The 21,203-nt window shown below is 40.6% G+C and overlaps 1 long non-coding RNA gene across 1 annotated transcript; it reads right to left on the bottom strand.

Moving 5' to 3' along the window:
- Positions 1-8,695: 8,695 nt before the first annotated feature.
- Positions 8,696-20,403, bottom strand: LOC140699838 (uncharacterized). Its single transcript, XR_012078090.1, has 4 exons — positions 20,293-20,403; positions 19,336-19,491; positions 17,148-17,460; positions 8,696-9,952 (listed from the first exon to the last, which is right to left on the bottom strand). It is a non-coding gene; the product is annotated as an uncharacterized lncRNA (long non-coding RNA).
- Between the last annotated feature and the right edge of the window lie 800 nt (positions 20,404-21,203).

Here is a 21,203-nt window from a genome sequence, read left to right as displayed (position 1 = left end):
AGAAGGAAAGGAAGAGAAAGGGAAAGAGAAAGAAAGAGAAAAAGAAAGAAAGAAAGGGATAGAAAGAGAGGGAAAGAAGGAAGGAAGGAGAGAAGGAAGGGAATGGAAAGGAAAAGAGGGAAAGAAAGAAGAGAAAGAGGAAAGGAAGGAAAAAGGAAGAAAAGGGAAGAGAGAAGAGAAAGATTTCCCTGGCACTGGCACCATCCAGCTGTGGTAGATTACTAACCCACATGCCTCTATCCCATTCCCCACCCTCAATGTTTCTCCAAACTACTATCAAGAGTTTCCAAAGGGCCCTTATATGTGAACACAAGCAAGTCCTTTCAGCATGCAGGGCCTCCTGACCTCTGCGGTGCCCGCAGACCTGTGCTTCGTTATAGTTTTACCCACTGGGGGGGCTCTGATCAGTTACCTAAAGGGATGGCCTCTGGAAGCTGGTGATGGATTGTTGGCGAGGGTGCCTCTGGCTATTAATAACCCCTTCCCCCACAAAGGGTTCTCCAGCAGAGCCTTACAGTTCCAACAGTCCTGTGCTCAAGTGGGTTAATTCTTGCCACGTTTCCCCTTGACCTTAGAAAATGTCTCTGAACACCCAAGATGTCAGAGGCTTTGTGGTGAACACTTCCTTAATTTTCTTCTTGCCGGGCAGACTTGTTTCTTTTTGACATAATGCACAAGAGGCAGACGGAGAAAACAAAATGAAATAGACAACACTCATTTTCTAGGGCTGCTGTAACGAGGTACCACAGACTGGATGGCTTAAACAACAGAAATTTATTTTCTCACAGTTCCGTGGCCCAGAAGTTCAAGATCAAGGTGCCTGCAGGGTTAGTTTCTTCTGAGGCCTCTCTCCTTGACCAGTAACTAGACTGTCTTCATGTTCACGTGACGTGCTTCCTCTGTGTAACCCTGTCTCCAATATGTAATCCAGTCATATTGGATCAGGGCCCACCCTAATGACCCCATTTAACTTTGAAGGGACTAAAAGCCCATCAAAGTCCTATAAATCTTACTTTAAACTGAAAATATTTGAACAGTCAACAACTGGGGAAAGAAACATTACCTAAACTTAAGCATAGCCTTCTGAAAATATAACTGCCATGTAGAGATTAGATAAACTCTGTCCACTGAGAGAGTTTCCAGTGTGGGACAAGACTGACCCTTGGCACCAGTAGTGCCATAAACCACCCACTCTGAGGGAGCTTCCAGCCCATTTTCATCAGCAACGAAACACCTAATGGAACTTTCCATGCAATTCCAGTGAAGCCCTTAACTCCTCCCCTGACTTTTGTTATATTGGTATGCAAACCTTTACCTCTGTCTATTCAGTCAGTGATGAGTGCTCCTGCACACATGTGAATAACCCTTGTCTTTTCTCCTGCTAATCTGTGACAGTCAGTTAATTTGCAGACCCTCGACACTGGAACATAGGTTAGCAAAGGAAAAGTTTTTTGTTCCAACAATTTTATCTACCTTTTTTAAAGGCCCTGTCTTTTTTCTTTAATTCTTAAGATTTTTTATTGAAGTGTAGTTGATTTACAATATTAGTTTTAGATGTACAGCAAAGCAATTCAGATTTGTGTGTGTGTGTGTGCGTGTGTGTGTATTTCAGATTCTTTTCCATTACAGCTCATTATAAGAAATTGAATCTAGCCTCCCTGTGCTTGCTATATAGTAGGTCCTTGTTCTTTATCTATTCTCTATATAGTAGTGTGTATCTTTAAAAAGTTTTTTTTTTATCAAAACTATAGTTGATTTACAATGTTAGTTGCAGGAGTACATTAGTGTGATTCAGTTATACATATACATACATCTGTATATTTTCTTTTCAGATTCATTTCCATTGTATGTTATTACAAGAAATTGAATATAATTCCCTGTGCTATACAGTAGGTCCTTGTTGTTTGAGATAGCTGCTTTTTTTGTTAATTGAGTTATAGTCAGTTTACAATGTTGTATCAATTTCTGATGTACAGCATAATTTTTCAGTCATACATGAATATACATATATTCATTTTCATATTCTTTTTCACTGTGAGCTACTGCAAGATTTCGAATGTATTTCCCTGTGCTACACAGCATAAACTTGTTTATTCTATATATACCTGTAAGTATCTAGAAATCTTGAAATCCCAGTCTGTCCCTTCCCTCCCCCCCAACCCCGGCAACCACAAGTTTGTGTTCTATGTCTGTGAGTCTGTTTCTTCTTTATATTTAAGTTCATTTGTTTTCTTTTCTTTTTTTTTAGATTCCACGTATGAGTGATATCATATGGTATTTTTCTTTCTCTTTCTGGCTTACTTCACTTAGAATGACATTCTCCAGGGACATCCACGTTGCTGCAAATGGTGTTATGTTGTCAGGTTTTATGGCTGAATAGTATTCCATTGTATAAATATACCACATCTTCTTTATCCAGCCATCTGTCAATGGACATTTAGGTTGTTTCCATGTCTTGGCTATTGTATATAGTGATGCTATAAACACTAGGGTGCATATGTATTTTCAAATTAGAATTCCCTCTGGATATATGCCCAGGAGTGGGATTGCTAGATCATAGAGTAAATCTATTTTTATTCTTTTGAGGAATCTTCACACTATCCTCCATAATGGCTACACCAAACTGCATTCCCACCAGCAGTGTAGGAGGGTTCCCTTTTCTCCACAGCCTCTCCAGCATTTATTGTTTGTGAACTTTTAAATGATGGCCATTCTGACTGGTGAGAAGTGATACCTCATTGTAGTTTTGATTTGCATTTCTCTGATAATTAGCGATATTGAACATTTTTTCATGTGCCCATTGGCCATTTGTATGTCTTCATTGGAGAATTGCTTGTTTAGGTCTTCTGCCCATTTTTGGATTGGGTTGTTTGTTTTTTTGTTATAAAGTTGTATGAGCTGTTTATATATTCTGGAAATTAAGCCCTTGTCAGTCACACCTTTTGCAAATATTTTCTCCCAGTTCCTGGGTTGTCTTTCTGTTTTGCTTACGGTTTCCTCTGCTGTGCAAAAGCTTGTAAGTTTAATTAGGTCCCATTTGTTTATTTTTGCTTTTATTTCTATTGCCTGGGTAGACTGCCCTAGGAGAACATTGCTAAGATTTATGTCAGATAAGCTTTTGCCTATGTTTTCTTCTAAGAAGTTTATAGTGTCTTGTCTTATATTTAAGTCTTTAAGCCATTTTGAACTTATTTTTGTGTATGGTGTAAGGGAGTGTTCTAACTTCATTGACTTACAGGCAGTTATCCAGGGAATAACACCATTTACTGCAGAGACTGTCTTTACTTCATTGTATATTCTTGCCACCTTTGTCAAAGATAATTGACCAGAAGTCTGTGGGTTTATTTCTGGGCTCTCTATTCTGTTTCATTGATCCATATGTCTGTTTTTATGCCAATACCACACTGTAGTATTGTCTGAAGCCTGGGAGGGTTACTCCTCCAGCTTCCTTCTTTTTCTTCAGTATTGCTTTGACAATTCTGGGTCTTTTGTGATTCCATATAAATTTTAAGATTATTTGTTCTAGTTCTGTGAAAAGTGTGCTGGGTAATTTGATAAGAATTGTATTAAATGTATAGATTGCTTTGGGTAGTATGGTCATTTTAAAAATATTAATTCTTCCAATCAAAGAACATGTGATATCTTTCCATTTCTTTAAGTCATCATTAATTTCCTTAATCAATATTTTGTAGTCCTCCACATATGTCTTCCACTTCCTTGGTCAGATTTATTCCTAAGTATTTAATTTTTTCAGATGTGATTTTAAAAGGGATTGTTTCTTTACTTTCCTTTTCTGATATTTCATTGTTAGTGTAAAGAAATGCAACTGATTTTTGTAAGTTAATGTTGTATCCTGTTACCTTACTGAATTATTTTATTGGCTCTGTTGGTTTCTGTGTGGAGCCTTTAGGGTTTTCCATATGTAGTATCATGTCATCTGCATATAGTGACCATTTTACCACTTCTCTTCCAATTTGGATATTTTTATTTTGTTTTCTTGTCTAATTGCTATGGCTAAGACTTCCAATAACCCCCTCCACCCTGGCACCCACAAGACTATATTGAATAGAAGTAGTGAGAGCAGGCATCCTTGTTTTGTTCTAATTTTAACAGGAAAGCTTTCAACTTTTCACCATTGAGTATTATGAGGGCTGCAGGTTTGTCATAAATACCTTTTATTATGTTGAGATATGTTTTCTCTATACCCACTTTGGTAAGAGTTTAGATCATAAATGGGTGTTGAATTTTATCATATGCTTTTTCTGCACCTAGTGAGATGATTATGCAATTTTTGTCCTTTCTCTTGTTGATGTGCTGTATCACACTGATTGATTTGCATATGTTGAAACTTCCTTGTGTCCCTGTGATGAACCCACGTTGATCATGATGTATAATCTTTTTTGTATGTTATTTGATTCTGTTTACTAATATTTTGTCAAGGATTTTGCATCTATGCTCATCAACAATATTGGCTTATTGTCTTCTTTTTTTGGTAATGCCTTTGCCTGTTTTTAGTGTCATGGTAATGGTGGCTTTATAGAATGAGTTTGGGACTATTCCCTTCTCTTCAATCTTTTGGAAGAGTTCGAGAAGGATTGGTATGAGCTGTTTGTATGTTTGGTAGAATTCCCCAGTGAAACCATCTGGTCCTGGACTTTTGTTTGTAGGGAGTTTTTGTTGTTGTTGTTTGTTTGTTTTTTTAACTATTTCTCTATATGATTTGAGGTATAAATTTAAAGAGCTGAGAGAAGACAGGAAAGCAAATACATATACCTAGTTTTGTTATTTTTTAAAAACTTTTTTTTATTGATTTATAGTCATTTTACAATGTTGTGTCAAATTCCAGTGTAGAGCACAGTTTTTCAGTTATGCATGAACATGCATACATTCATTGTCACATTCTCTTTCACTGTGAGCCACCACAAGATCCTGTATTTATTTCCCTATGCTACACAGTACAATCTTGTTTTTCTATTCTACATTTTGAAATCCTAGTCTGTCCCTTCCCACTCCCCATCCCCCTGGCAACCACAAGTTTGTATTCTATGTCTATGAGTCTGTTTCTGTTTTGTATTTATGTTTTGCTGTTGTTGTTTTTATTGCTGATTCTATTTCACTTCTAGTGATTGGACTGTTCAAATGATCTATTTCTTCTTGATTTAGTTTTGGTGGACTGTATGTTTCTAGAAACTTTTCCATTTCTTCTAGGTTGTCCAATTTATTGCCATATAGTTGTTCATAGTATTCTCTTGTGATTTTTTGTATTTATATGGTGGTGTTTATAATTTCTCCATTTTTATTTCTAGTTTTGTTTATTTGTGTCCTCTCTCTTTTCTTCTTGGTGAGCCTGGCCAGAGGTTTGTCTCTTGTTCTTGTAATTGGGAGTGGTTCCTCTGCTTCTTCATTTTACTTATATTTCTCTGGCTTTACATATTTAGAAGTTATCAGTTATCTACTGTGGTCTTGAAGGGCTGTTTTTTGTTTGTTTGTTTTATTTAAAGTGGGAGCATTCCTTTGTAGACTCTTCATGTCTAATAGTTTTGCTGCAAGGGTTATTTTTAGTATGGATGGTTGCCATGTCTGTCTTCCACGTGTGTTGGCTGTTATCCTTTTCATTGGGGGTGTGGTTGGTGATGTGGTGATCAAAGCCTGCCCTAATTGTTGTTGTGTGTGGGGCCTCCTTTTTGTTCTGTGGTTGTCACAGCCCTGACAGGGGTTAAGTCTGCTCCCCTGTTGCTGAATGGCTTTTAGATCCATTTCTGGGCTGGGGTTGGAGCACTTCAGCTGAGAAGAAGAGCTGCCAAGTATACCTCTGCAGGAGTTGTCCCTTGGGAAATGCCCTCAGTGGTGTTGTCTGTCACTTGTTATGCGGGCTTACAAAGTACTCTTTGTTGACTATGCCTTTGTCCCTGCCTTAGCCGTGGGAATGTCAGCCACCCACTCTGGTGTCCCCCAGGATTCTGCACCCACAGAGCCACCAGTGCAGATCCCCCAATGGCAGGCGCAAGGACCTGCTGTGGCGAGTGTGCAGTCACACACCTGAATCCACAGTGTGCCACAGGGTCAGTGCAGAGCCCAGCCCCACCTCTGCACATGGCATGGTATTCTGGCCTGTTGTAAGTGACATACCTGTACCTGCCTCCGCCGCGCACCAGAACTCACACTCTGCCTGTCCATCGCAGAGTCGTGAGTCCACAAAGATACCAGCAGAGTGAATCCAGCCCCTCTACCTGGGGCTGTAAAGAAATCTGAGTCCTGCCTGTGAAGTTGCAGGGCCCCTGGTTACGGAATCAGGTTTCAGAGCCACCTCCACCCCAGAGCCATGCAGCAGTGATGTGACGGCTATGACCGAGCCACCTCTCTTCTCGTGAGAACGCACCAGTGATGGAGCCAAGCAGAGACAACAGCTGTCGCACAGCTGTGTTGCGCCCCTCCCCACAATATGCACCCGCAGTGGTGCTTTTTTTGGACCAGCTGTTCTGATCCACTCTCACTCCCAGCCATAGCTCACACCACCCTCCAGTCCCCTGAGGCTGCCTCTGTGCAGTGGGCCCCAGCCCTCTCCCCAGGCTCGTCGCTGATCTCCAGCAGCCAGTCCTGGCCCGTGCCCACTGGCTGGGTCACAGGGAGCCTCCATGTCAGTGTCTCTTACTTTTGTCTTCCAAGAGGCTGCCACTCTCTCCTCTGAGCCTCTGAAGCTCTGCTTCTGTCCCTGCTGACCCTGCCTGGAGAGGAGGCAGCCCAGCATGAGGGTAGCATGCTTTCTTTGCTGCTCCCTCCCCACGGGACCTGTCCTGCACCGATTCCTTCTTTTTCTTTCCTGTCTCCTACCTGTTTTTGTGAGGAATCCTCCTATATTTCAAAGCAAGAGACACTCTGCCAAAGCTCAGTAGGTGTTCTGTGCGATTCAGTGGGTCTGTAGATGTAATTCTTGGTGTACCCATGGGAGGGAGCAAGCTCTGAGTCCCTCTACTTGCCATCTTGTCACTTTCAGCCAGAAATTTAAAGAATGCCAATTATTCTATAAGAGTATTGACAGTATTAATGGTCTCTTTCACGTAATGAAAAACAAAATCACAAAGCCATTCTAGGTAGATCTTTTTTTAAATTCTTGCAATAAATTTGTACCTCCTCTGAATGTTAATGTTTCATTTATGTTTGTGGGAAGGACAAATATCTCACATAATACATTCAGCTAAGTGACACTCAATGGGTTTTGTCCCTGCCAAGGCCTAAGTTTGTCCCTTCTAGGAGCAAGGACAGAAGTAATGCAATGAGCTATACTGACTGGAACCTGCACTTTCCCCTAAGTGCTCAATTCCAATAGAAAGACTTCAGTACTAGGAGCAAGCTGCACCGAGGGGTCCACAGTAGGACAAAGAGATCTACAAAAAGAGTTAATGATCAGCATGTTATGAGGTTGTTTTTCAGTTATTAACAATATAAGATAACGTATTGTTTTATGAGTAGTCACTTAAAAGATTTTTTTTAAAGTCATAAACTCTATCTGAAAATGTTTTAGAAATAATCTAATCAATTTCCTCATTTTGCAAATAAATAGAGGAGCAGAAATCTCAAAGATTTATCAAGGCCACACAGCTTACAAACAGAAGTACTAGAAATAAACCACCGCAGACTCCTGGTTACTAGTACTTATTCCAATCACTGTAGTAATTTGGTTTATTCTCATTAACAATGCCAGCATTAAAGATGGAAAAATGTAATCAGTCTTGCATTAAAAATGAAGGCTGTTCTTTGTTTTCAAAGAAAAGCAGCCATAAATAATGATCAGAAATAAGAAAAAATTGTATTTTAGAAAGTAAGGGTCTGCACGCTTTTCCAGCGGTGGGAGGATTTTCCCACCTCACCAAGTAACCCTCTGCCACCAGCTAGGCGTCTTACAAGTCAACTCAAGCTTGATGCTAGCTACCTGCGGGTAGCATTGGACCCACAGGTTAAGGGCTCAGTCCCACGAGGTTGCACTCCCCCCCACACTTCAGATGGGGTCACAATTCGGGTTATGCTTGTGCTTCTGATCCATCGGCTGTAGATTTGAGGTTCCAATGACACCCTCTTTGGGTCTGATCAATTTGCTAGAGTGGCTCACAGAGCGCAGGAAACATTTTTACTCTCTAGATTGCCAGTTCATTATAAAAGGGTATAACTAAGGAACAGCCAGGTGGAAGAGATGCACAGGGAAAGGTAAGGGCAAAAGAGCGCAGGAAACCCGTGCCCTCCCCAGGCATGCCGCTCTGACTGAGTCTCCCCCGGGGAGCTCTCTGAACCCTGTCCTTTTGGGTTTTTATGGAGGCTCTATCATGTAGGCACACTGATTAAATCATGGCTCACTAGCAATTGGTTCAGCCTCCTTATGGATATTAATGGTTATGTAGTGGTTTTAGCAGCAGCCAAGCCTCATATCCTCCTGGAAGACTTCAAAGTGTGGAAGAAGGGAGCGGACTCTTGTGAGAATTTTGCAGAAGTCTTCCCTTCAAGCCCTGTGGGCCAGCATGGGTCATATGCCCAAGCTGCAAAAGTGACTGAAAAAACAAATAGATGGGAGGTAGGCTCTGCCAATAAGAAAGGAGGAGGTAAGAGTAACCTTAAAACAGAAGGAACTACATCACTACCTGTTGCTTCATAACAGACTACTGCAACATACACTGGATGAAAACCATGTGTTACTTACAAAGAATCCGCGGGTCGCATGACCTGTGCCAGGGTCAGCTGATCTTGGCTAGTGGAGCCGCTTTTTGAGAGCTTGATTGGAGGCTCTAGTAGGGGAGCGCAGCTACTCGTACACCCTTGACCGAGAAGAATGGTCCTCTTCTATCGGGGAAGGTCCTCCTCTTCCACTGAGCGTGCAGCTTCGGGAGGGATGCGCGTGGAGCAGTGATGGAGGAAGGGGACACCCGCCTAGCCAGCCAGATCTGCCAAATCAACCCTGGCGATCAATGGGGTGACAGACGGCACAGCCAGATCACCCTCACATCCGTGGACCAGCTTTTTAAAGCTAGTAGAGAACCACTGGGAGCCCTGGATCAATCTTCTCTGAAGAATTTCTCCTTATTTTTCTTTTTCGTCTTATCATTTGGTGCTGAAACCAGATACGGATGTTGTGCTGCCATGAAGTTAAGAGTCCTGGCCACCTCATAACACCAGTCCTGGATGAAGCTCATGGAGGCTTATCTTTAGTTCTGGGGCCTGGCGTTTAGTGGTAGGGTGGCTGTCTTTCTGGGTGGAACAAGCATGGATCAAGTTCACTGCCGAGTTGCTGGTGCGCATCTGATCGTACTGATGAGTGTGTGAGGGAGGACTCCCCTGGGAGGTCTCTGGTGACCTAGTTTGCTTAAAGAACTGAAACATGTAAATAAATTACACCTCAGAGTGGAGACTTACTATACTAACCACAATGAACAGGCAATATATTCCCCATGAAATACATGCCGTTTGAAAGAAAAACTAGTTCAACAACTTCACCACATGACTTACTTATGGTTTATAGAATTTTTTGCTCACTTTATCAGTACACTCTAGCGTCTATGTTTTAGAATATATTCATAGGTCTTCACTTACTAGCGCCATGTGCACCTTTGTTTCTGTGTGGTCTCTGCCTTCAATGACCCCCTTTGTAGCAGGTGGGTGTAGTTTCGGTTTAGTTTTACTACTGGACATGGAAATAATTTGGAGATAGAGGTCTTGTCAAATTCCAACACAGCTGTTCAATTAATCTCCCTTCTTCATAGACAGGAGAAAGCTGAGACTCATTGAAAAAGTCAGAAAAAGGCTAACTGAGTCACCTAAGATTCAATAGCCAAATTATGAGTATGGGATTAGACTTCAAGAATATCCTGTCTTTTGCAGACAATACGAAAGGAGAACGGCCATCAGTGAACACATTTCTCTCCATGGATATCCCATCCTACTGGTCTTCACACTGTGGACTCAGACCCTAGTCACAGGAGAGAAAAAGGTAGAAGAGACTGTCGGTTGCTTGCTCTAACAGGTCAGAATAAGTTAAAGTCTTATAACTTCTGTGACTTCTTCACCAGGACTGAGTTTTGGAAAAGATGATTTACATTAGGAGAGGCGGCGTCTGGTGGGGGCAATGAGTGTCAGCATCACAGGGAGCCGAGTCTTGGGTATATGCTGTCCAGACTGGAAGCTGTACCCTCTCCAGGTTGTCCTAAGTAACTACTTACCTGCTTATGAATTTTAGTAAATAGAACCCAAGTAAAACACTTCTCTCCTCTACAGCCTCATGTCGATGTTATCATAATAAACTGCCATTGAAAACACTATGCGCAGAAGACACTGTATTTGAAAATACTAAGTATGTGGGAGTCTGGATAAAAGGTGTGAGCTTGGAGGAAATCTTCAGACACAAGAGAGCTGATTCTTGATCACTGCTTCAGTGATGTGAAATAATCAGTGCTCTTGTATTTAGCCAAAAGGAAGAGAACCGAGCATCAAAATCATAGATTGTAAGAACAGGAAGGGAGCTTTAAAAATATGCTGGCCCAACTCCTTTCTTTTAATGATAGGAACTTAGGCTCGAAGAGGAGTACAGAACACTCAGTGTGAGACAGGAGCAGCGCCATTGATTGCAAGTGGTTAGCTTTTTGTGTTCATTCATTAAAATATTAACCACTTCCTGAGATTAAGAGATGTAATCTTAAACGAATTCTGAGGAAAATACACAAGAGTCTTCACCTGTCTGTCCAGCCACATATCCTCCATTCCTCTACTCAGTCAGCATCACCAAACGTCTCCTCCTGTTTACTCAAACCTCTTTGTTTTTGCTTTTGTTGCTGGTACTTTATAAAATAATTTATACCTTACAATAGCGCATATGAGTACATGGTAGAAAATTCCAGAGGTACCAAAGGGTATATAGAATGAAAATTATGTCTCTTTTTCCCCTGTGTCCCCCTCACTCACTTCCCCTTTGTGGAGATAATCAGTCCCTAGCGTTTGTGCATCTGTACAAAGGTATTCTGTGGTTTTATAAATCTACATCCGTGTACAAATGGATAATCTTTGGTTCCTACCAAAAGTTAACACGCTCCACATCTTATTCAGCATCTTATCTTTCGGAACTTAAACTTCTGAGTTGAATCCTCAATTTGACAGTAATTTGTTAGATTAATAAATTCTCTCTTCACCTGGGCTATAGTAGACTCAACTTGTAACTTAACCTGAGTCCTCCCTTGAATTATATTCTACAATCCAATTACAGAAGTTTCACCCGGGCATTCAGGGGTCTTCAGAGCCAGTTTCTATGCAATCTGTAGCCTGATTTCATGCCACTCCCCAACTTACACTTTAATACCACTCTGCCTGTTTCCTTGATGCTCCTTGGAGGCTGAGGCCCATCCCTGCTCTGAGCCTACTGAGAGCACCCCCTCCTCATCTCTCTGCACTGTATTCCTTGAGGCCCAGTTCAGTTTTCATTTCCTCCATGGAGACTTCACAACTATCCCAGCACATCCTTTTCTCACCCTTCATCAAATTCTCTACTAATGTTTGCATTTTGGGAGTCATTTTTACACACTCACATACTTTCCTTTATTTGTCTTCAATTATGTTCAGCTTTTAGTCAAAGAGTATTTATTATTAGCTATGTTTGACTGGCTAGTGAGGGTTTTCATAAATCATGTGACATCTAAGGACTTATTTCCACATCTATAGAATGAGAATGTAAGTAGCTGCTTTCCAGAGAAGCAATATGAAGTAGCAGCAATTTCATGGAACTTAGAGTCTGATAGATCAGACTTGCATTACTAAATTTGCAACTTACTTTATCCCTTGGGCCAATTAGGAAATTGTTCTGAATCCACTTTTTTTAATCTTCAAAAAAATCTTATGAGATTACTGGTGTAAGATATTGATATAAATCTTTAAGTGAAAGGATTCAGAAAAAAGAAAGAAAGCTAAAACAAACAAAAAACCCAGATGGCCCTAAACCAGCTGAGAACCAAGATGGTGACACATTTGACCTCCAACAGACTGTGAGTCTCCTTATACACTGATTTTACTACGTTAGCATATTAAATGGCACACCCTCCAGTGACCAGAATAGGACATTAAGGACCAAAAAAGGATAAAAAAGGGGGTGGAACACTGCTCCTTCAGAAAAAGCCCCGCCCCTTCTTCAGCAGGCAAATGCTTATGCCTCCCCATCACTAACCACACTCCCCCTCCCTTGGTCTTTACTCTTTAAAATAAGCTCTTCTCAGCAGGTGGGCAAGAAGTTGATCCGTAAGCTTTGTTCCTGCTCCGCCATCCTTTGGCCACTGAATAAAGCATGTGCCGTGTCGATCTCAGCTTCAGTTTTATTATTTCACTGCTCAAACCCAGATGGAAAAAGAAACCTCCCACTGAAGCAGAGCCCCAGCTGGGCTAGGGCCTGAGCAGGGTCCATTCAACTTAATTCTCAATTTGGTAACAGAATCAATTTAACTTGGAGACCTGCAATATGTGGTGGAGAGGGAGCAGTCAATGAGGAATTTTAAGGATCTGGCTTGTGGGACCTGGAGGTGGTTGTGCCAAGTTATTTGCTGAGATAAGAAGTGAGGGAAGAGACTGAGGTCTGGGAATGAATTACAAGGGTAGGAAAGGAAAAATGGGTCTGGGGATGTTACTGAATGCAAGTTCATGTGCCTGACACACAAGCTGAAATGTCAGAGTTTGGAGCAGAGTGTTTATTGCAGGGCCAACCAAGCAAGGAGACCAGGTGGCTTGTGCTCAAAAACCACTGAACTCCTCCATGGTTTTCAGGGAGAAGTTTTTATAGGCAGAATTTGCGGGGAGGGCTGCAGGGTGTGTGTGTTCTTCTGATTGGTTGGTGGTGAGGTCACAGGGCGGTGCTCCAGTAATCTTGTGCTCAGCCTGAAATAACACTTGGCCAGGTGATTTTACTAAATGTAAAATCACTGTTTGGTTTTGATAACACTCTCTCTTCTGATTTTCAGAGCAAATCAAAACACAGCACATCGAAGTCTGATTTATATCAAATCGCCAGCTTTACTGGTGGAGCTAAGCTACAGAACAAGACTGGAATCCGTAGCCCACTGTGCTCATCCTTCTGGTCTGGGTTAGAGAGAGTCATCCATTTAGTCATGATACAGAGGAGTCCCTCCCACTCCCTTTGTGACGCTTCGTCCCACCAGTACCAGAAAGGAGTCAGGACAAGAAGGGAAGCTTAGCTAGGAATCATCTGGCTCCTTTTCTCTGATCTGCTCCAGCAGATTACGGAGGAGCAATGATCTCCACATACTTACCCCTTCTGAACTGTGTGGTGGACGTTCCGTAACTACAGTGAAACAGGGGGCCAAGTGCTCTTCCCTAAAAACAACACAGTAAACTCCCTGCTGAAATCCTGAAGGGTCACATCTCCTCCCATCCTAGCATATCCCCCAAAACACAGCACAGTGCCATGAACATTCAACACACATTTGTGAAGGGAATAAAACCAAATGAATAAAATGACACTGGCCCTATTATCTTTAGCCATAAATTATACAATTCAAAGATATGCAAATAAAAATTCTTGCGATTAAAGTGTTGCGTAGATTCAAAAGGGCAACTTCTTTTTTCACATTTCACTTTCTGTGAAATTGGACGCATCTTATATATATAATTCCTGTGTGTTTCAGCTTAATCGGCAGTTTTCTTCTTTCTTAGCAGTACATAAAATAATGCTGTATCTTTGCTATGTCTTACAATTGAGTTTTAGACCCAACACAATATATCTGAAAAACTTAAAATTATTTCCTTATCCATTGCTGAAGAAAACATGTCTCACACACACACTCTTTATCACACCTGAAGCAAGGCCTTCTGACATCCCTGCTCAATATGGTGATAAATTCCTCTTTCTACTGTTTTGAGTTGAGTCCTGACTATAAGTACTATTATTTGTCAGTTTTTGCTATTAGCACCATTTCCTGGTGTTAGGAAGCCTTCCCTGATGCCCTCAGGTAAACTTATGTGCCCACTTTCCTGTGTTCTTACCTTTTTATACACCTCCCCACTGAACTGTAATGCCTTTGCTATGGCCTGGATGTCTGTGCCCCCAACCGATGCTTGTGTTAACCCGAAGGTATTAGGGAATGGGGCCTTTGGGAAGTAATTAGTTCATGAGGGTTGAACCTTCATGAATAGGACTAGTGCCCTTAAAAAGATGCTCTGTAAGCTCCCTTTCCCCTTCCACCATATAAAATTACACTGAGAGGTCTGCAACCCAGAAGAGGGCCCTGGCAGACCATGTGGGCACTATGATCTCAGACCTCAGCCTCAGGAGCTGTGAGAAACAGGTGTCTGTTGGTTACAAGCCACCCAGTCTGCGGCATTTGGTTGCAGCAGGGCAAGTGGACTCAGACTGTCCTGGAGGACTGGTGCTAGGTCTCTGGACTGTCATAGCCTCACTTACCATCACAGTAAAATATATGTTACCCACGATGAATTGGGTGGATAAATAAAATGATCTGCTAAGGAACAAACACTGAATAATACAATGAGTAGGAAAAGCATTACAGAGGGCTCAATTTATGCCAAGATTGCTCTGAGCACTTCAGGTACAGGAACTCATTTAATTGCCTTAAACCCCTACTGGTGGTTCAACTACTGTCCCCATTTTACAGATTAATAAAATGAGAACAGAGAGGGCGTGTGCCCATGGACCTAAACTCTAGCTTGTGGGATTAAAGCAGGAGCACCCTGACTCCAAAATTCATGATTTTAGTCATTTTAATGTTAAAATTAAAAAAAATACCCTGTAGAAATTACTTTCTACACCCACTACCAATGTGACCATTACCTGATAAAGTGAAAGAGTTTAATAATTATACTTTTTACAAAGGACAAGCAAGAACAAAGGAAAACTTTCAGGTTCTAGTGTTTTTGTAAAGCATTAAATGACACTAAGCGATATCTCACCACATTGAAAATATTAAGTTCTAAACTTTGTAATAAAAAGTCTAAAACTTTTGAGAAAGATAAAGCTAAGCTCATGAACCACATTCCTTCTTTCATGAATGGCTCATTCATTTACACATTTGTACATTCAAATACTTAATGAATTCTACATGCTAGGCACTAACCAATAGCCTCAACTTTTTTTTCAACCTGAATAACATATGAATAATAATTTTAGTGTATTTTATACCAAAATTCCACTTCCAGAAGCACTGTCAAGTTTTCAGAAAGAAAAAAAGTAAGTCTACATATTATCAAAATGTTTTGTTTTATAATCAAATGTAAATGACTACCTATTTTGTCGATTATTTTAATAATACATATACTGAATTGCAAATGATTAGCAATTGCCTAAAAATACAGTATTGCACATTTAGAATCCTGGTGCCATCTTGTGGTCAAATACAGTATTTCCCTATTCGTTTTAATTTGTCGCAGGTTTTTTAAAAAAGGTATTAAATAGGCAGATTATTGCTGATTATCTACCACAAAGTTCTAATTATATACTTCTGTCTATTTAAGAATAACTTTTAGCTTCTATGAACAAATATATGTATGTATATACATGACTGGGACATTGTGCTGTACACGAGAGATTGACACATTTTAATTGACTGTACAATTTTAAAAAAAGTGAGCAAAAATGTAAAGAAAAATTAGCTTCTATGATATGCTCACATTTTCTTATTAATCTAATGAAAAGCTTTTCAGAATCAGGACAAACATAATCCACAAAAAGAGGTTTCTAAACTCAATTAGGGCCAAGGAACACTGCCTACTCTATCTTTCTTGAAGAGTCACTTGTGCATATTTCTTTATTAATGGCTCCAAGAAGTTCTCTCATAATCAAATCAGTTTAAAATTTCTATGACTCTGTTTTCTCCTTAATACCAGTGAACAAACAGTGGAATGTACTTTGGGAAATGGTGACATACGGAATTAAGTCACTGTTTGATTACATTTCCTTTCTCTGCATTTTTGATTCTACTTGGTACACTGGGAAGGTGCATTTTAGCACGTTAATTCTGTTTCTAATTAGGCCTTGTGCTTATGTTTTTGTAGAATTTTACAGTTTGAGACATACTTTAGTAGATTCTTAAAACAATTCCGTAGGAAGGAAGGACAGGATCCCCCCTCCTCATGAGGACAGTAAGGCTAACCCTATCTTTAATTGACATCCAGTGGCTTTTTCCCTACTATTCCTGCTTGCTCATATCTTCTCCCCACTTGAAAGTAGATGGGATTGTGAGGGTGGAAAAAAGAATGGGTCCCTAATACATGGATGAAATAAAGCTCTGCCTGAGGTTACCAGCGCTATCTAATACGCAAAATATGAAATATTTACCAGTACCGTATTTAATGATGATATAAAGGAAAGAGATTTTTATTAAGGTTAGCATCAGCTACTTTTTTTTCTATTAAAAACAGAAAAAGACTGGAAAGCCCCCAAACCCTTAAGCTTCCACGCCCTTCTCTCTGCGTGACAGCCCAGGGGATGCCACAGCGCTTGGTGCCTGCTTTACGCCATCTCTGCTGCCCTGTGCCCAGAGCTCAGTACAACTGCGGAGAAACTATTGTAATATCACACCAGGAAATTCCCCTCAGAAAACTGAGGTTTAGCAGGTTTTCCTGGGGAACAGAGAAACCAACTGGAGACTCTCTTTTCTTAAGGAAGGTCCAGAGGCTTCAACAGTGACATCAGCGACAAAACAGCCCCTTCAAATACACAAACATCAAACAGATATTCTAGCAAATAGTTGCGTGAAAATGACTGTTTTAAGGACTCGCCCCAGTGCTGCTATAATCCTCATATCTGGAGTGTGAGATGAATTAGAAAGGACTCCTTTGTGGCTCCACTGCTAAAAACAAAAATGGAGCTCATAGCCTAGGCGAGGCTGGTCCCAAGAGCTTCGGAGCCACAGCTGTGGATGACTGAAGGTACTGTGGCCTCCCATCAGCCATCAGCTGAGATGACAACACTGAATATACAACTGGACATCAGAATTATGGCATTTCTCTATGGTTCTATTAATTTTGATTTATATCTAAAATTTTAAAAGCCTGATTTTTTCCTAAATATTTACTAGCTACTATCTAAAAATATTTTGTGATTGATTATCTTAAAATAAATTCTCAAGAACTTCAATTATAGTATCCTAACCAACTACCTGGAGATGAGCTTTTGATTGGAAGTATTCTGGGTTTAGTTTCTGTTTTAATTTGCTCTTTTTCAGGTTCTTGTTGTTTACTTTGAGATTCCGATAAGCGATTCACCGCCATGTCTTCACCTCCAGTGGGTGCCATCTCCTCATCGTTTCTGATGGAGGCTACTGGCTCATCTTGCCTCACATCATTGTTTGATTTCTTGGTTTTCAAAAAAGACACTTTTGGAGAATTCTTTTTTTCATCATCTGATATATGAAAATCATTTATGTTTTTCTTAAGTGAATTTTCATCTACTGAGGAGTTAGAAAAAATCACCTAAGGGAATCAAAAAATAAAACAGGAAAAAATGCTTTCAACAGAATATTTTAAAGTTTTAAAGGTTACATTAATCAAAAAGATTAAAGACTAGAAATGAACTTACAACTATGAATAGATTTGCAGCTCTAAAAAACAGTTAAAGTAGGCAGTTTTTATTGGCATTTATAAAATAAAAATTTCAACTTCATTCTTTTATTCAAAACATACTTATCAAGTGTGAATGGTATGTCAAGCTAAGCAGTGTGTTTCCTCTGAGAAAAGTCATCCAAAGGTTCTTCAAAATAACAGTCACGGAGATTTAAATTAGATTTTGGACTGGAAAGCTTTTATTTGCAAAACTTCATCACACAAAATCAAGAATATTCACAAATAGAAGAATTTGCTAACTATATGTTTTTCCATAAAAAATTTGGAACTACAATTCCATCTATACCAGAAGATTAGATTTTACTATGAGAAGAATAATAAAGAACGCTAACCTAGCTATATAGCAATGAGTTACCAATTGTTCTGATTACTTTTACAGAGAGCATTGAGTTTTTTACTGAATTTCCAATTTAGAATTTCGTATGTTTATCCTGAAATGCACCATGTTAGTATTTTTACATAATCGAAAGAAGTCAAATTAATCGTTATAGTACTGATTGAGTTTTTAAAACAGATCCCCTTTCACAGCCAAAACACGTGATTTATAAAAAGCACTATAAAAGAGATTCTGATGTGCACCAAGTTTAGCTCTATGGGCCCTAGTTATGGACTCTCTGTATGTCTCATAGGATTGACCTTGAAGATGAACTTGTCCTCTCCAGTGCGGTTTATCACTGACAAATCAGTCTGCTGTCAGTTAATTTTCATTTTCATATACACATTCAGAAACAACCAAGGACAATCATACAAATTCTTGAAAATTAAGAGTGGCTTTTTACTCATTAAAAAGTTGGAGATCTAAAACCAGTGAATTCATAGACATTATTTTAACTTAGTGATTTTCTTGGAGGGTTGGGCTAAATGAAACTACAGAAGCAAAGAGAAGAAATGTGGTTTCCTTTCCCATCTTCTCATGTACCAGTCTCATCACTCAAAGTCATCTACATATTCAGAACTCCTTTGTCTGGCTGAGCGAGCTGTAATTGCTTTTATTAGCTCATCTTGAAATGAGATAATTAAAATCAATTTCCCTTCAGATATGGAGGTCTCATATTTAATTCCTGAAACAAATAATTCTTGATTAATATCTGCTTTAAAGCTTAGGTTTCATTCATCTAGCAAATATTCACTGAAAGCCTACCTTATTCCGTGCACCCAATTCCTCAGACTCAATGCAGAACATCACAGACATGAGCCCTCCCTCATGGCGCGTACAGTTAAATTAAAGGAGACTGACAATACCAGGTAAATTCATTGAGAAGCTCAGTTTCGACAGAGTTCATCATAAACTGGCATTTTGGGAGAAAATGGTATCCTTTATGATCTTTTGTTTCAACTATTGCTGTTAGCAGATATAATCAATACTACAAATTTAGAGGCGGAGTTCAACACTGTAGAGACTGGACAGAAAAAGCTTAAATATTACTATGCTATACCAGAAAAAAAGATTTTTAAATTAATATGAAAATAGCAATTTGAAGTTGTTATTCAACTTTTAAAAGCTAATTTAACTTGTAATTTAGTAAGATCCCAGTATTGATAGTCTTAAAGCCACACAGAAGAGTCGGTAATCCTGGAACCCAAATACAGTCAACTGCAGAATCTCAAAAGAAATGTGAGATTTACTCCAGCTTTACATAGGGCAGTTCTGGAATCACTTTCAAGTCCAAAATTCCTAGCACAGTGTTTACCTTGTAAAACCATTCAAAATAAAAACCACTTTACCTGGAAAGTAGTTCTTTTGATGACTTTTGGACTCTTTGTATATGCCAAAGGTGTGCTAAAAACTTCATCAGACACAGTGTGTATTTCTTTGTTTTAATTCTCTACCTTTATAAAATGGCTGACAAATGATAGGACTATTTCATCCTCCGATGGTGGCTGAAATATATAAAAAACAAATCAGACTTTTTTGCATGCTTGAGAATTTCTATTACTACATTTATTGCTCCATCCCCTTTTCAAAAAAAAAAAAAAAAGAAAAGCATCATATGAACACTGAACTACATCTTCACTTAAAAATGAAGAGTTCTTGTAAAGAAATAGCAAGTTCTACTAAAAACTTTGCTTAAAAAAATTCAAATTGAACTTGTCCTAAAATAGTTTTACAATTAAGGATGAGCAAATAAATGAGTGCAATAGATTGTTACCAGTTAAGACAGAAACTTCCTCTGTTCCATTCAAAAAGGATAATATTGCCTACAAAACAGTCATACTTATTTAAATGGCTACCAAAAGGACTGTTGTCAGCAGGAAGTGTATAACTAAGACCAATCACCACTAAAAACAAGGGGGGGAAAAAAAAAAGCTTGCGCACAGCTCTAGGAAAGAAAAAAATTATAAATAGCGATGTTCTTCCAGTCACTCTTCCCTCTCACAAGAGCGTTGATAGTACTGGATGAAACAAAACGAGGCTTCCGCGATGGGCTGCATTAAAGTCCCTGTACACACGGTCCCATGAACGTTTCCAGGGCTAGAGACCGAGCGCAGAGCCCGGGCCCCGCCGCCCGCCGCAGCGCGCGCTGGGACCGCTCCAGCCCGACCAGGTGGCGCCGGTTCCCCGCCGGCCCCGCCCCGCCCCGCACAGCGGGCCGAGCGCCCCGCACCAGCCAGGCGGGTGCACAGCCGAGCGCCGCCGACGCTCCGATTCTCTGCGACGCCCAAGTCCCCAGTTGTATTCACCCCACATTCCCGCGGACAGCTCCCCACGGCTTGAGAACCCAGCGGCGGGCTTCGGGCAGGAGCCCGTCGCCTGGGCCTGCGCTTGGCTGCTCTCGGAGACCGCGCTCGCAAGCGGGAGGTTGCGGGGGTGGGAGGGGGACGGGACTAAGAGCAGAGGTAGGAGGCGGTTGCTAGGAAACAGCGTCCCCGGGAGGAAGTGACTTCCCTGCCACCAGGTCTCTCGGGCACCTAACACCGCCCTACAGCCCGACTAGTCACTGGGGCAACCGCCCAGACTAAGGAAATGATATCAGCCCTCTGGGTCTGGGAGAGCGATGCTTTATTCGTGGCCTGTGTTTCAGTCGTTGCCTGGGAAACAGGACCTGCCAGCTCCCACCCCGGCGCTGAGAGCTGGCGCCGGCCAGTGGCTTGAGGGTCTTCATCCGCGCTGCTATAAAAACCAAAGCGCATCCATCCTTTTGTCACAGGACATGAAGTTCTCTGAATCGGAGTGTGTACTGAGAGAATAGTGCACTGACAGATGGGATAGAACAGCACAGTAGTGATGTTTGCAGGCTCAGGAGTCAAACTGCGCATTTGAATCCTAGCGCCCCTCCCTCTATCCGTGTGATGTCGTGCAAGTTGATGTCGTGCAAGTTAATGTCTGTATACCCGTTTCTTCCTCTGTTAAAAAAAAAAAATAGCGTTGCTGTGAGTATTGAATGAAGTCATACAGATGATTAATTGGAAGAGTGCCTAGGATTGCATTCAGTCAATGTTAGAGAAGTTCTTTTTGGAACTCAGCCACAAAGGACCTGGACAGAAGTCATCCCTTGTCGACACAGCGAAAACCCATTCCTAGCGTTTCTTTAATGTAAAGTTTCCCCTCTTTTTCAGTGGAAAGTCTGGCTAAAATCAAAGCAGTCAACAAA

The sequence above is a fragment of the Vicugna pacos genome, chromosome 2, assembly GCF_048564905.1.
Source record: "Vicugna pacos chromosome 2, VicPac4, whole genome shotgun sequence".
NCBI classification, from domain to species: Eukaryota; Metazoa; Chordata; class Mammalia; order Artiodactyla; family Camelidae; genus Vicugna; species Vicugna pacos.
This window is presented reverse-complemented; position numbering and strand designations above follow the sequence as displayed.